This window comes from Rattus norvegicus, chromosome 2 (assembly GCF_036323735.1).
Source record: "Rattus norvegicus strain BN/NHsdMcwi chromosome 2, GRCr8, whole genome shotgun sequence".
NCBI classification, from domain to species: Eukaryota; Metazoa; Chordata; class Mammalia; order Rodentia; family Muridae; genus Rattus; species Rattus norvegicus.
Window position 1 is genome coordinate 4,361,798 of NC_086020.1, and position 11,890 is coordinate 4,373,687.

The following is an 11,890-nucleotide window of genomic DNA, read 5'->3' on the forward strand; positions in this document are numbered from 1 at the left end:
TCAGACTAGAGATTTCATCTTCCTCTGTCTCTGGTGCTGGTGGCTTTACTGCTGTTTGGGGGGATTGGGATAGGGATAGGAAGAAAAAAGTTTTGAGTGCTGATTTTAAAGCTCTCTCTCTTTCTCTCTCCCTCTGCCCCTCTCCTTCTCCTTCTCCCTCTCCCCCCCCTCTCTACACACACACACACACACACACACACACACACACACACACACACTTCCTAGGATGAAAGAAAAAAATGAAAAAGAAGGCACCCATGGTGATGCCTGACTTTGATCTCTCTTTGGTCTCAGCACTGGAGAGGAAGATAGGAAGGCCTATGTAGATGCAATGTGAAGAAGGCCTATGTCAGATTAGTTAATGGCTAGGTAACTGTTACCTAACTAGTCTGCCATTTTGTTGCAGTTACTAATATTATAAGGACACTTTCTCATTGGTTGTTTCTGCTGTTACTGCCGGAATTCATTACATATTCTGGTAGGTTCTTCTGTGTGATAACACACTCAGAAACCAAACACTGTAGAAGTCAGTCTACTGCTTTCTTTGTTGTCTAGTTACCTGCAATAATCCTGGACCTGAACCGAACACCCAGCAGCATTTCCCAAAACCATCCATGTATAAGCTTTTATAAGCTGGACCACCAACACTAGAGCGACAGTGCAGACAGAGACTAGTTGGAACCGGACTTCCATTATGAGTTTTTGTTTGTGTTCTTGTTTTTTTTTCTCCAGTCCTGTCCTGTCCTGTTCTGTCCTGTCCTGTTCTGTCTTGTCCGTCCTGTCTGTCTGTCTGTCTGTCTGTGTGTCTATCTGTCTCTCTGTCTTTCTGTCTGTAAATCCGCACATGTAGTTCTTTCCACGTCTTATATTTCAAAACAAATAATGCTTGTTGTGCTTCTCATTTCATTCAAGGGTACTACTCTCTAGATCAGAGGAGCCCCCTTACAATTCTCCACAGATAGTGATGACTGAGGTGTTCAGTGCGACTAAGCAGGAATTATATGGTGGTTGCCATTATGCTCGATCTTACCCAGGGTAGGGTTTCGGGGCATGGTTGCCAAGATGGCAAACAACAGACAGTGATTGAAGAGAAGGAACAATAACCTACAATTTTCCTTCTCTGTCACTGTTTCTCTGTCACTCTCTGACTCTCTTCCCTCCTTCCCTCCCTCCACTCTCAGACCTGAATGAACCTTGCAACTACAGTAAATGTTCACTGAAAAGAAGCCAGGTGCTGTGCCGCATGTCTTTAATTGCATCACTTGAGTGGTGGAGGTGGTTAGAACCCTGTGAGCAGGCTGCAGACCTGATCCAGGTACTGATTTCCAGGGCTTATGTGCAAAGACCCCTGAATCAACTAAAGAAATGAAGAAGATTAAAGAAACAGATACAATTAACTCGGAATAAACCATACAAACTAAGGAAAAGGGAAGGCAGTATTGGGGTGGACTGGCTTACAGAGAAGGGGAAAACATTTATTTGCCAGTGCCTCCTCAGTTGAACACACACACACACACACACACACACACACACACACACACACACAGAGAGAGAGAGAGAGAGAGAGAGAGAGAGAGACAGAGAGAGAGATAGATAGATAGATAGATAGATAGATAGATAGATAGATAGATAGATAGATAGAGAGAGAGAGAGAGCGAGCAATCAATCTGTTAATCTGTTTGTCTCCCTCCCCTAGTTTTTCAGACAGGGTTTCTCTATGACTTCCTCTGTAGACTGATGGCTCAGAGGGCAAAGTTGCTGGCTGTTAAAGGTCTAGGAAAAACATGAAGGCCTAGATGCAATGTGTAGGCCTGAGGGAACTGTTAAGGCCTAGATGCCCTGTGAAGGAGGCCTACATCATGTATACATATATACAAACATATTCATATATATGAATATGAATGTGAATGTGTATACACTCAGGTATCCTTTATTTTATTAGCTTATTTTGAATATAATTTTCATGCTAATCAAAAAGAGGAAATTTTCTTTGGCACCGGATTCTTCTTTAACAATAAATGGATATAAATAATCACATATTCAGATGTTATGTCTAATATTGAGAAGATATTCCCAGATATGGTGTTAATCCATCATAGTCCATGTGTGAACACAAAACAGACGTAGTAAGATTTTTGCAAGTGAATTTTAAAAACTTATATAGGGTTATTAAGAGCAGTGGTAACATTTTTTAACTTGATATTTTATATATTTACATTGCAAATGTTATTCCCTTGCCCAGTTACCCACTCTCCCACAACCCACCCCCTGCTTCCATGAGGATGCTTTTCCTCCCATCCACCCACTCACACCTCAATAGCATACCATTGCCCTGCACTGGAGAAAGGAACATTCACAGGACCAAGGGCTTCTCCTCCTATTGATGCCAGACAATGCCATCCTCTGCTCCATATGCAACTGAAGCAATAGGCTTTTACATGAGAACTATTTGGTTAGTAGTTTAATCCCTGGGAGCACTGGTAAGTCTAGTTGGTTGATATTGTTGTTCTTCCTATGGGTTTGCAAACCATTTCAGCTCTTCCTTCACTCCTTCATTGGAGTCCCCATGGAGTTCGATGGTTGGCTTCAAGCATGCTTGTCTATATCAGTGAGGTTCTGGCAGAGTCTCTCAGGAGACATCCACATCAAGCTCCCATCAATAAGAAATTCTTGGCATCAGCAATACTGATTAGGTTTGGTGGCTGCATATGTGATAGATCCCCAGATGGGGCAGCATCCAGATGGCCTTTCCTTAAGTCTCTGCTCCACTCTGTGTCCCTATATTCCCCTCCCTCTTGAGTGTTTTGTTCCCCCTTCTAGAAAGGACTGAAGTGTACACATTTTGTTCTTCCTACTTCTTGAGCATCATATGGTCTATGAATTGTATCTTGGGTATTCAAAGCCTTGGACTAGTATATACTAACTGTGTTAATTCACTCAGGATGATATTTCCTAGTTTTATCCATTTGCTTAGGAATTTCATGAAGTCATTGTTTTAAAAGCTGAGTAGTACTTCATTGTGTAAATATGCCACATTTTCTGTATCCATTCCTCTGTTGAAGGGCATCTGGGTTCCAGCTTCTGGCTGGAGGGCCTTTGCACGAGAACTCTTCCAGTCTGATATCTCTCTCTCTCAGACATGCTGAAATGTTTTTGTCCTGGGTGATTCTAGAATCCCACGAATCTGCATATTTTATGTAAAATTACAAAAGCATTTTAATTAAATTAAAATATAACAAAAGTTAAAACTATGGATAAACTCTCTTCAGCTTAATCTTTTCTTGGTTGTTATCAGTATATATGATACATACTGGGTGACAACAGCTAATTAAGAATTACCCTGCAGTCCCTTAACCATTTTCTATGTATCTGTGGTGTTGTGTGTTGTAAGAATGTTGATGGATGTGAGTGTGTGGTGCATGCCTGTAACTGTGTGGCTTTACCCATCTGTGCATGTGTTTTTGGAGTTCTGAGAAGGATTTCAAGTGTCTTCTTTATTGCTGTTCACTGTTCTTGACATTAGTTCTCTTGTTGAACTAGAAATTCAGTGTGGGATTGGAGAACTGGTCAGTGAGCCCTCAGGATTCAGAGGTAATAGTTATGTGTAGCTATTCCCTATGCCTGGCATTATGTATACATGCTGAATATTCACACCCAAGTCTATATGTTTCTACACACTGAGCAATTTCCCAGTCCTAGAGTGATGAATGTTTGCTTAAGGTTTGATAACAGACCTTAATTGTTTTCTGTTTTTGCTTTTGTTTGTAATTTTCCATGGTAACAAGCAGGTGGATATTATAAAAGACACCTGAATTGACCAGGAAATAAAAATAGGAGTAGATGCATTACAAGCAATTCTTTAAAATCATATTTTGCATACTTACCTTGTGAAGCACAGTTGATATTCCTGGGTTTGCCTGTTATACAAACAGCATAGTTTGATATAAGGACAGTTTAGACTCTTTAAATAGAAAAGAATAAGAGAGATACATCACTTGAAATAGTATAGAGAATGTGATACTTTATCACATGAGAATTAAAACAGAGCCACATAGCCTTCAGCAGAGGAAATGAGGGAGAAGTGTGTATATACCTTTTGCAGCACAGTCTCTGGAATAAAACAAACAGGGACATTTAAATAAATATATAGCAGTATAGAAGACTTCATTTCTCTTCCAATATTTGCAATTACATAGTGAAACATTATATCTTGGAGTCACAGATCACTGTGTTATCTAGGATTGCACGATGAGGATGGCATAGTGGCAGTATAGCAAAATAACTGATAGGAAAAGCAGAGCAGTCACCCCATTAGGATTCATATGAATTGCATTTCCTTCCTGCTGGGAACTAAGCAACAATGGGTGAAACTGTCCAAGTACCTCTGTAGTAATTTGGTGTCTTGGGGTTATGTCCAAAGGATATACAGCTGGAGCACATGGTGTTCAATTTATTTTTAGTTTGTCTGATTTAAAATGTGATTGCTGTTAGTAAACATTTTTGTGATGATTGCTTGAAATTTATTTGCTCTTTATTAGAAATTGTAGAATCATATTTATAATTTCCAGTCCTGGGGGTACTGGTGGTTGTACATGGGGAACAACTAAGTCAGCAAATGATTAAGTCAGACAATGCTGACGAAAAGAACATGGGATACCACAGTTACAGCTGCCTAAGAACTGATAACCACAACCTAAGGGAAGAGTCTCTTCCCTCAACCTTGACTCCTTTAAGACATTGGCTTCAGCATCAGACAGGCCTTGACATGTGTGATCCTGGGTAAGGGCATAGAACTAGTGTTCCAGTTATTGTTTTGTCCAGGTCTTTCACACAGCCTAGGGCAGTCCTGGCTACCCACATTAATAGGTACTTCATAGTATTCATAAGACTTTCCAGCTGGATGTGACTTTTGAATTTTCTTTCATAAGCAGGGAAGTGTTAGATCACAGTCCTGTCTAACTGGCTGCTTTCCCCAAACCTGCCATTCCCTTTGTAACCTCTCAATATAATTGATAAGCCACATATTCTGTGGCCTTGTAGTCTCTCTGTCCCTTGCATCTGATTCCCAGGCCCCAAAAACCATTAATGGTAACTCTGCCTCCACCTTTTTTCTTTGTGATTCATCCATTAGTCTAGATCACAAGGTATATATCATACCCAAAAAATCATATGATTGTGAAACACCAAAATCCTATAATTTCTTGGAAATTAAAAATCCTCACTCTCCTATCTTTGTCTTTAGTATCCCATCATCGTTATATGTGGTCATGATGCAATAAATCACTTCATACTTAAGGACTTAAGCATGTTTTCCTTCAGGACACTCGACACACAATATATGTGGTGCAATAAAAATAAAAAGAATGAAACAGAAAAAAAACCCGACAGAACTGGTTCCCAGTTGTACCCCAGCTGTCTCACTCCCTTAATATTTCTGGTGCCATTGGAAATAGCAATAATTTACCTCAGTGGCTCCATGCTGCCCCCATCTACTTTCTGACACACTATTTTCCCAACAGGGCACCCTGTCAGGCTGCTCTTCCCTCATCCACAGCCCTCTTGGTTGGGTTTCCACCACGCCAGGCAAACACATCCCAATTATTTGGTAGGCCCATGCATCTGGCCACCATACACTCTCTTTAACTCAATTAAGTTGCCTTATGAAAGAACACATCAAACAATATTTTCTGATGCAAATGATAAGATATAATTTGCCAATCTAGATGGCACAGAATCCTGTACACACCCATCCCTTGAGAATAGTCATAACAACCTGTAATATGTACAGAGAGGCATCTAAACATCTACTGCCATGTTCTCTGTGCTCTCAAATTCTCACTCTGGCTTCCTCTGCCTCTCTAAAACTTTTCTCCCACTCATCCTTCCTTTTTATCCAATGACAAGCCTGGTTCTATACTGTACCCCCCTTCATCTTCATAATGACATCAATCTACTCTTTTACCCTTTTAATTAAAAAAAAACAAACTTTTTTCTCAAATATAAGTTGAGCACAACTGTTATCATTTTGTAATTTAAATGTATAAGATGTACCTAACACCCAGCCCAAATTTTATCAGTTAAACAGAACATTTAGATATATTTTAGCTTTTAGAAGTCTTAAAATCTGTTATATCCTGGCTAGCTTATGTATTATCTGATTACTAGCTAATTAAATATGTATTCTCAAAGTTAAATTGTCTGAGTGGGTTATAAGATTATACTAAGTTTTCAACCCCACCAGTAATCTGAGAATGAGCTGTATATCTGTAAATATAGGAAGCCTAGCATGACTTCTAGAACTTAGACAGGTTATAGTGACAATTTTCTATTTGCACAGTCCCCTGTGAGCAACACGTGAGAGCAAGTCTTCAGTCCTCTGGCCTAGGATCATCAGACAGAGATTTGAAACACTGAATTTGAAGGGCTAATCATGCTGGCTTGGCAGACATTTTCAGCCAACTTATTCTGCAATGTTTCCTTTTCTGGACAGTAATTAGTCTGTAGAAGCATTGGAGCAATTTTTGCATAGTGTCTATCTGCCACAATAAATTACCTCACGTGGAGGTGGAGATTTTCAGTTTCTTCTTTGAATATACCAAAGGGGAGCTGGTGGGAGTGGACATGTCTCAATAAAATTAAAGAACATTAAATGTCATATTTTATGGACTTCTGGTGTTTTTTGGAAACCATCTAACTATATAAGCAATCTGGACTGTTGTCGATTAATTATCTTAATAAATTATCTTGAAAGCACTCTAACAATAAACTTAGAGACATGAATTTGCTATTTGGCCTTAAACTCACGTGCTTAATCATCTCACCTTCATTTTTTTTTTTTTTTTTGGTTCTTTTTTTCGGAGCTGGGGACCGAACCCAGGGCCTTGCGCTTCCTAGGTAAGCGCTCTACCACTGAGCTAAATCCCCAACCCCAACCTTCATTTTTTAATAGCAGAAAAGGACTGGGTATAAGCCATCTATGCTGAAATGTGTTGTATAGGCGCAATACGTGTACATCAGAGTAACAATATTAATTTTAAATCAATGAGAAATTTATATTAAAGAAAATCTTAAAAATCTAAATTTGTATCAAATACATTCTGTGCCAATGTGAAAGATCATAATTTTAGTTTAGTAATAAATATAAAAATAATTATGTACAGCTTGAAGAAACCATTGAAGAGTTTTTGCCCCAATTCCCTGGACTTTAGGGGACTAAAAGTAGTTATTCTAAGGTTGTTTTTCTGAGGAATTTAGAAATGCTTATAATTTAACAGGGAGGAATTAGCTCAAACTGATTATACATAATCTCAGTCTGAGAAAAACCTTGAATTTATTACTAAGCTAAAGTTATAATCTTTTACATTTGAAAGTATATTATAATACATTACATTCTCTCCCATGATCTCTTACCATGATCTCTTAAACAGTGAAGAAAATTTGTACATCTTTTAAACTCATTATTAAACGATTTAAACTATTATTTCTAGCTTTATGTATATAAGCTATTTAGAATTTGTCTATAGAGATATTCTATCTTCTGTTAATTAAGTAAACATTTGTCCTTTCATACTTTTCTTTATTTTTTATATAAAGAAATATACTTGTATGCAGTCTACATTCTCTTTACCAAATCTCACCAGATTTCCTATAATACATCTCCTGACACCATGTCTTCATCTGTTTACCTTTTAGATCTCATCAAAGAATCAGAATCTAGTGTCACTTGTGAAGGGAATCTATTGAAGCACAAGCAAATTACCAAGGCAATACCCCCCCCCCAAATGAATGATTCTTCATTCACCAGTAGCCATCAAATGTCAAAAGCACATCAATATGGCACTGGCAAGGGTTGGTCACCCCATCTAAGCCCTGACTCTAGCTGGGTTGATCATGTGAAAGTATTGTGTTAACACAGGTGCTGTGAGTTCATGAGTGTGATAACAATGAGCTGTCCAGAGGACAGCTTTTCATTCTCTGTACCGAACAGCTATCACAATTTTCTTGATACAATAGAGATCAATTCAATATTCATTGCAAGAAGGCAGGAACATACTCATCTAATTATGATGGAGATGTTATTAAAAATTTTAGTTTCTGGGGCTGGGGATTTAGCTCAGTGGTAGAGCGCTTACCTAGGAAGCGCAAGGCCCTGGGTTCGGTCCCCAGCTCCGAAAAAAAGAATCAAAAAAAAAATTTAGTTTCTAAATGCCTTTTATTTATGTAAAATTCCAGAAAATTTTATTTCTGCTTATGGTCTGAAACATCTTCCTTTCATTTATAACAAACACAATGATAGTTCTAACTTTTGAAATGACATTATAATATAATGTATATGTATCAAGTTTTCTAAATTTGTGTGCATGTGTATCCCATTTTTAAGAGTATTAAGTTTTTTCTTAATGTTTTCTAGCTGTATTAATACGATCATAAGATTTTCTTTTTAAGTAAAATAACTTATGCTTTATTTTACTAATATAAGTCTTAATTTTATATCTCAAATATTATTTTCTATTGCATACATAGATGAATTTTAGTTGTTAACATTTGGTTGATCAATTTGTTCCTTGTTTATTAAATTGTAAATTTATACTTTTGTGTTGATACTAACATGTGTAAAGTTTTACATACATAATTTTCATATTTATTCAGTTGATATCACATGATTCATAAAATCTTTCTCTTCAAATAACTACAACATAGATTTTGATTAGTTTAATAAACAAAGACCATTAAATGTACCTGTAGAAATTATTGATTTGAATATTGATTTGGATAATTTTAGGGAATAATTTGATATTAAATACTGGGTAGGAGTGTGGGACTGCATTTTAACTCTCTGAATTATGCTGTTTCAAGGTTATGTTAAATGACTTTTTTTATAGATATGTACAGCATTAACATGACTTATATTCAAATCTTTGTTCTTTGTCCTTCATTTTCTTTTTGACTTTTTTTAGTTTTTCATATTTAAAAGCGGTTTTAAATATTTGCTTCATGCATCTGTACATGTGTGCACAAATGAGTACAGATACTTGAAAAATGTAGGAAAGGGTACCCAATTTCCAGAGCTCGATTGACAAGTAGTAATGACCCACCAAGTATAGATACTGGACACTGAACTTAGGTACTCTACTAGAGACCAAGGAAAACCCATGAAGCTTTTCTATGGGTCCTGATTTTAATTTTTGTTAAGGGCTTAGTTCTGTGTGCCTTTCTTATTCACGAAAACAACTTTGTCGAATTTGATACAAATAATTTTGTTTAAATATTCATCTTTAATTAATTGGGATTCAAAAATTTGGACTGTATTTCCTATTGATTTTAGTAAGAGGATATCATACTGATATATACTATCAGAAAATGCTGCATGAAATCGCCATGACTGAAAATAGGAATAGAGAAGGCTTAAAAAATTGTACTTCATTAAAGGTTGACATGTCCACCATTCCTCTCATTAAAGTAAGCTCATATGTGGGAAAAGATACTTCAAATCAATCAGTTGAGGATTTGCGTTATTCTTATACTATCAACTCAGCTCATTTACATTCTACCACTGTGAGCAAATTCCCTCCCCAGGTGACTGCCATGTGGTTATTATCATTGTCTTTTTGAATTTTGCTGTACATATGGCTAGTTTGAAAAATTTGGAACTTAATGAGGCTGGAATGGACTAAGAAAGAATCACCAGTGTTTCATTTGCTCAGTCCTTTTTTTTTTTTTCCCTTTGCAACACCTCGAACTGCCTTTATTTCAGTATGCATCCACATTTCAACATTTAGTGGTCCTGAACAAAGTGGGGAGCTTGTCAATGAGCCAGGAGCCAGGCCCACCTATCTGCAAACGATCTGTGAACATAGTGACACAGAGCTCCTCCGGGTCCCTGCCCAGGGTCTGAGGAGCAACACTGAAACCCGAGTTGGCAGAGTCAGGGCCTTGTGTTCAAGCTGTCAGACTCCACTCCAGACCGGATGGGTGATCAGGGTGATTGAGAGCCCTGTTCAAACCTCTTCAACTTATAAAAACAAAGCAATTATGGGAAAAGGAAACAACACAGAACCATGTGCACCGAGGACTCTATCCATGGCCTTTCTCTAGGCATATATCCAAGGACCCTGAGCGGTGGCCCATCTAAGTCACCCTGTGGCTGCTCTGTCCACCTCTAGACCTGAGCTTAAAGCTCAAGAGCTGATGGTGGTGGCAGGGCCACGGACCCAGTGCTCCCTTCCCAGGCTGGTGGCAGGTGAACAAGTGTGGTCCAGAGCTAAGGGAGGGAGGCAAGGGTTTTTCAACTTCATCTGATGGCTTCTGGCCACAGAAAGTGTTTGGTGGTGATGGGCAACAAGGGACTTGAGGAGGGTAAAGCAGCACCCCTTGAGAAAGGTGGGGAGACTGAAAGCTCTGAATTCCTCACCCGCAGCCAATTTCAGGGGAGGGGAGGTTACAATCTAAGCTTTGACCAAGTGTGGGAGTGGAGGAGTGGGGACCATGGCTTGGATGGGGCAATCACTTAGACTTAAGAAAGCATGGGTACAGCCAGAGCATCCCAAGCCTAGTGGTGGTCAGTCCCACGGCTGCTACCTGAAACCTCCCCATCTATTCTATGGGCCACAACACAGTTGTGGCAGTGGGCGGGGAGGGCAAAGACATACCCAGGCCAAGTGCCAGCAGCAGGTGAATGTGTGAGACGTGTCTGTCCACAGTTGCATTAGCTGTGCCCACCGCTCCCAAAGGAAACCGATTTCAACACACCTTATTGATCCCATAAGTTCAACCAGGCAGACAGCGGTTATACTCGACAGATGATGTTACACAGCACAACTTAGGTATTTCAAATGGACAAGAAGTTAGTATCAGAGCAGTGTCTCAGGATGAAGTCTAAGTGAGGCTTCCTCTCCAGTACTTTGAGGTCTACAGACGGATCTAGAAAATTCACTACTGTGGAAAATGAAGATTTGGGTTGGATGGGGAAGGGAGGCCCGGGCCTTGGTGACTAATGGCTGTAACTCTGTCCTTCTGGTGGCTGTGGCAGCATCATGTTCTCTTGTGACATCATCAAGCGCCTCAGTTCCTGGAGGATGACTTTGATGCTGTGGGAATTCTGTCACTTTGCCAGCACTGCCATGGCTCGTGGATCCACCACTCCATTGGAACTGCTCACGCCGTTCATATTGACTCTTGTTACAAATCTCACAGACTGGGATGCTTCTGGATACTAGAGTGGCCCACACTCTATCTTAAGGCTGCATATTTGGTTTTCATAAATTGTTCGTGGAGGTCCAATTATCATGTCTGTCCATCTTGTGAGTGTCATGTCCTCATCGTCCTCCAGACCCTAGCTAACTGTGCTTTCGCCTACTCCTTTCTGGCCTTCTTCCAGCTCTTCCAACAGTCGGAAATCTCGAAGGACTTTTACTCCCGAGCCTGTGGTGGCTGCCATCTTGCGTCGCTATCGCTCGAAGTCAGTCCTTCCTTTCTTCCTCTACCCCTAGGTCCCTAGCTCCTTCCTTCTCTGTCTCTGTCTCTGTCTCTGTCTCTCTGTCTCTGTCTCTCTCTCTCTCTCTCTCTCTCTCTCTCTCTCTCTCTCTCTCTCTCTCTCTCTTTGTACCACAGGGTCTCATAAACCCCAGACTAGCCTGAAGCTCACTATGTATCCAGTGATGACTTTGAATGTCTGATATTCATCAATAAATTATAGATACGAACAACCACGCCTGATCTTGTACAGTTTTGGAACTCATCCAAGGGTATCTTCCATACTGGGATGTAGCCTGTCAAATGAGCAACTTACCAAATCTCTTCCTGTTTCTTCCTTGATCCCTTCCTTCCTTCCTTCCTTTGTTCCTTCCTTCCATGCTTTCTTCCTTCCTTTCTTTTATTTTCCTTCTGTTCT

The 11,890-nt window shown here is 39.4% G+C and overlaps 1 pseudogene; it reads right to left on the minus strand.

Moving 5' to 3' along the window:
• Positions 1 to 10,540: 10,540 nt before the first annotated feature.
• Ube2v1-ps15 (ubiquitin conjugating enzyme E2 V1, pseudogene 15) lies at positions 10,541 to 11,477 on the minus strand (annotated as a pseudogene).
• Positions 11,478 to 11,890: the final 413 nt, after the last annotated feature.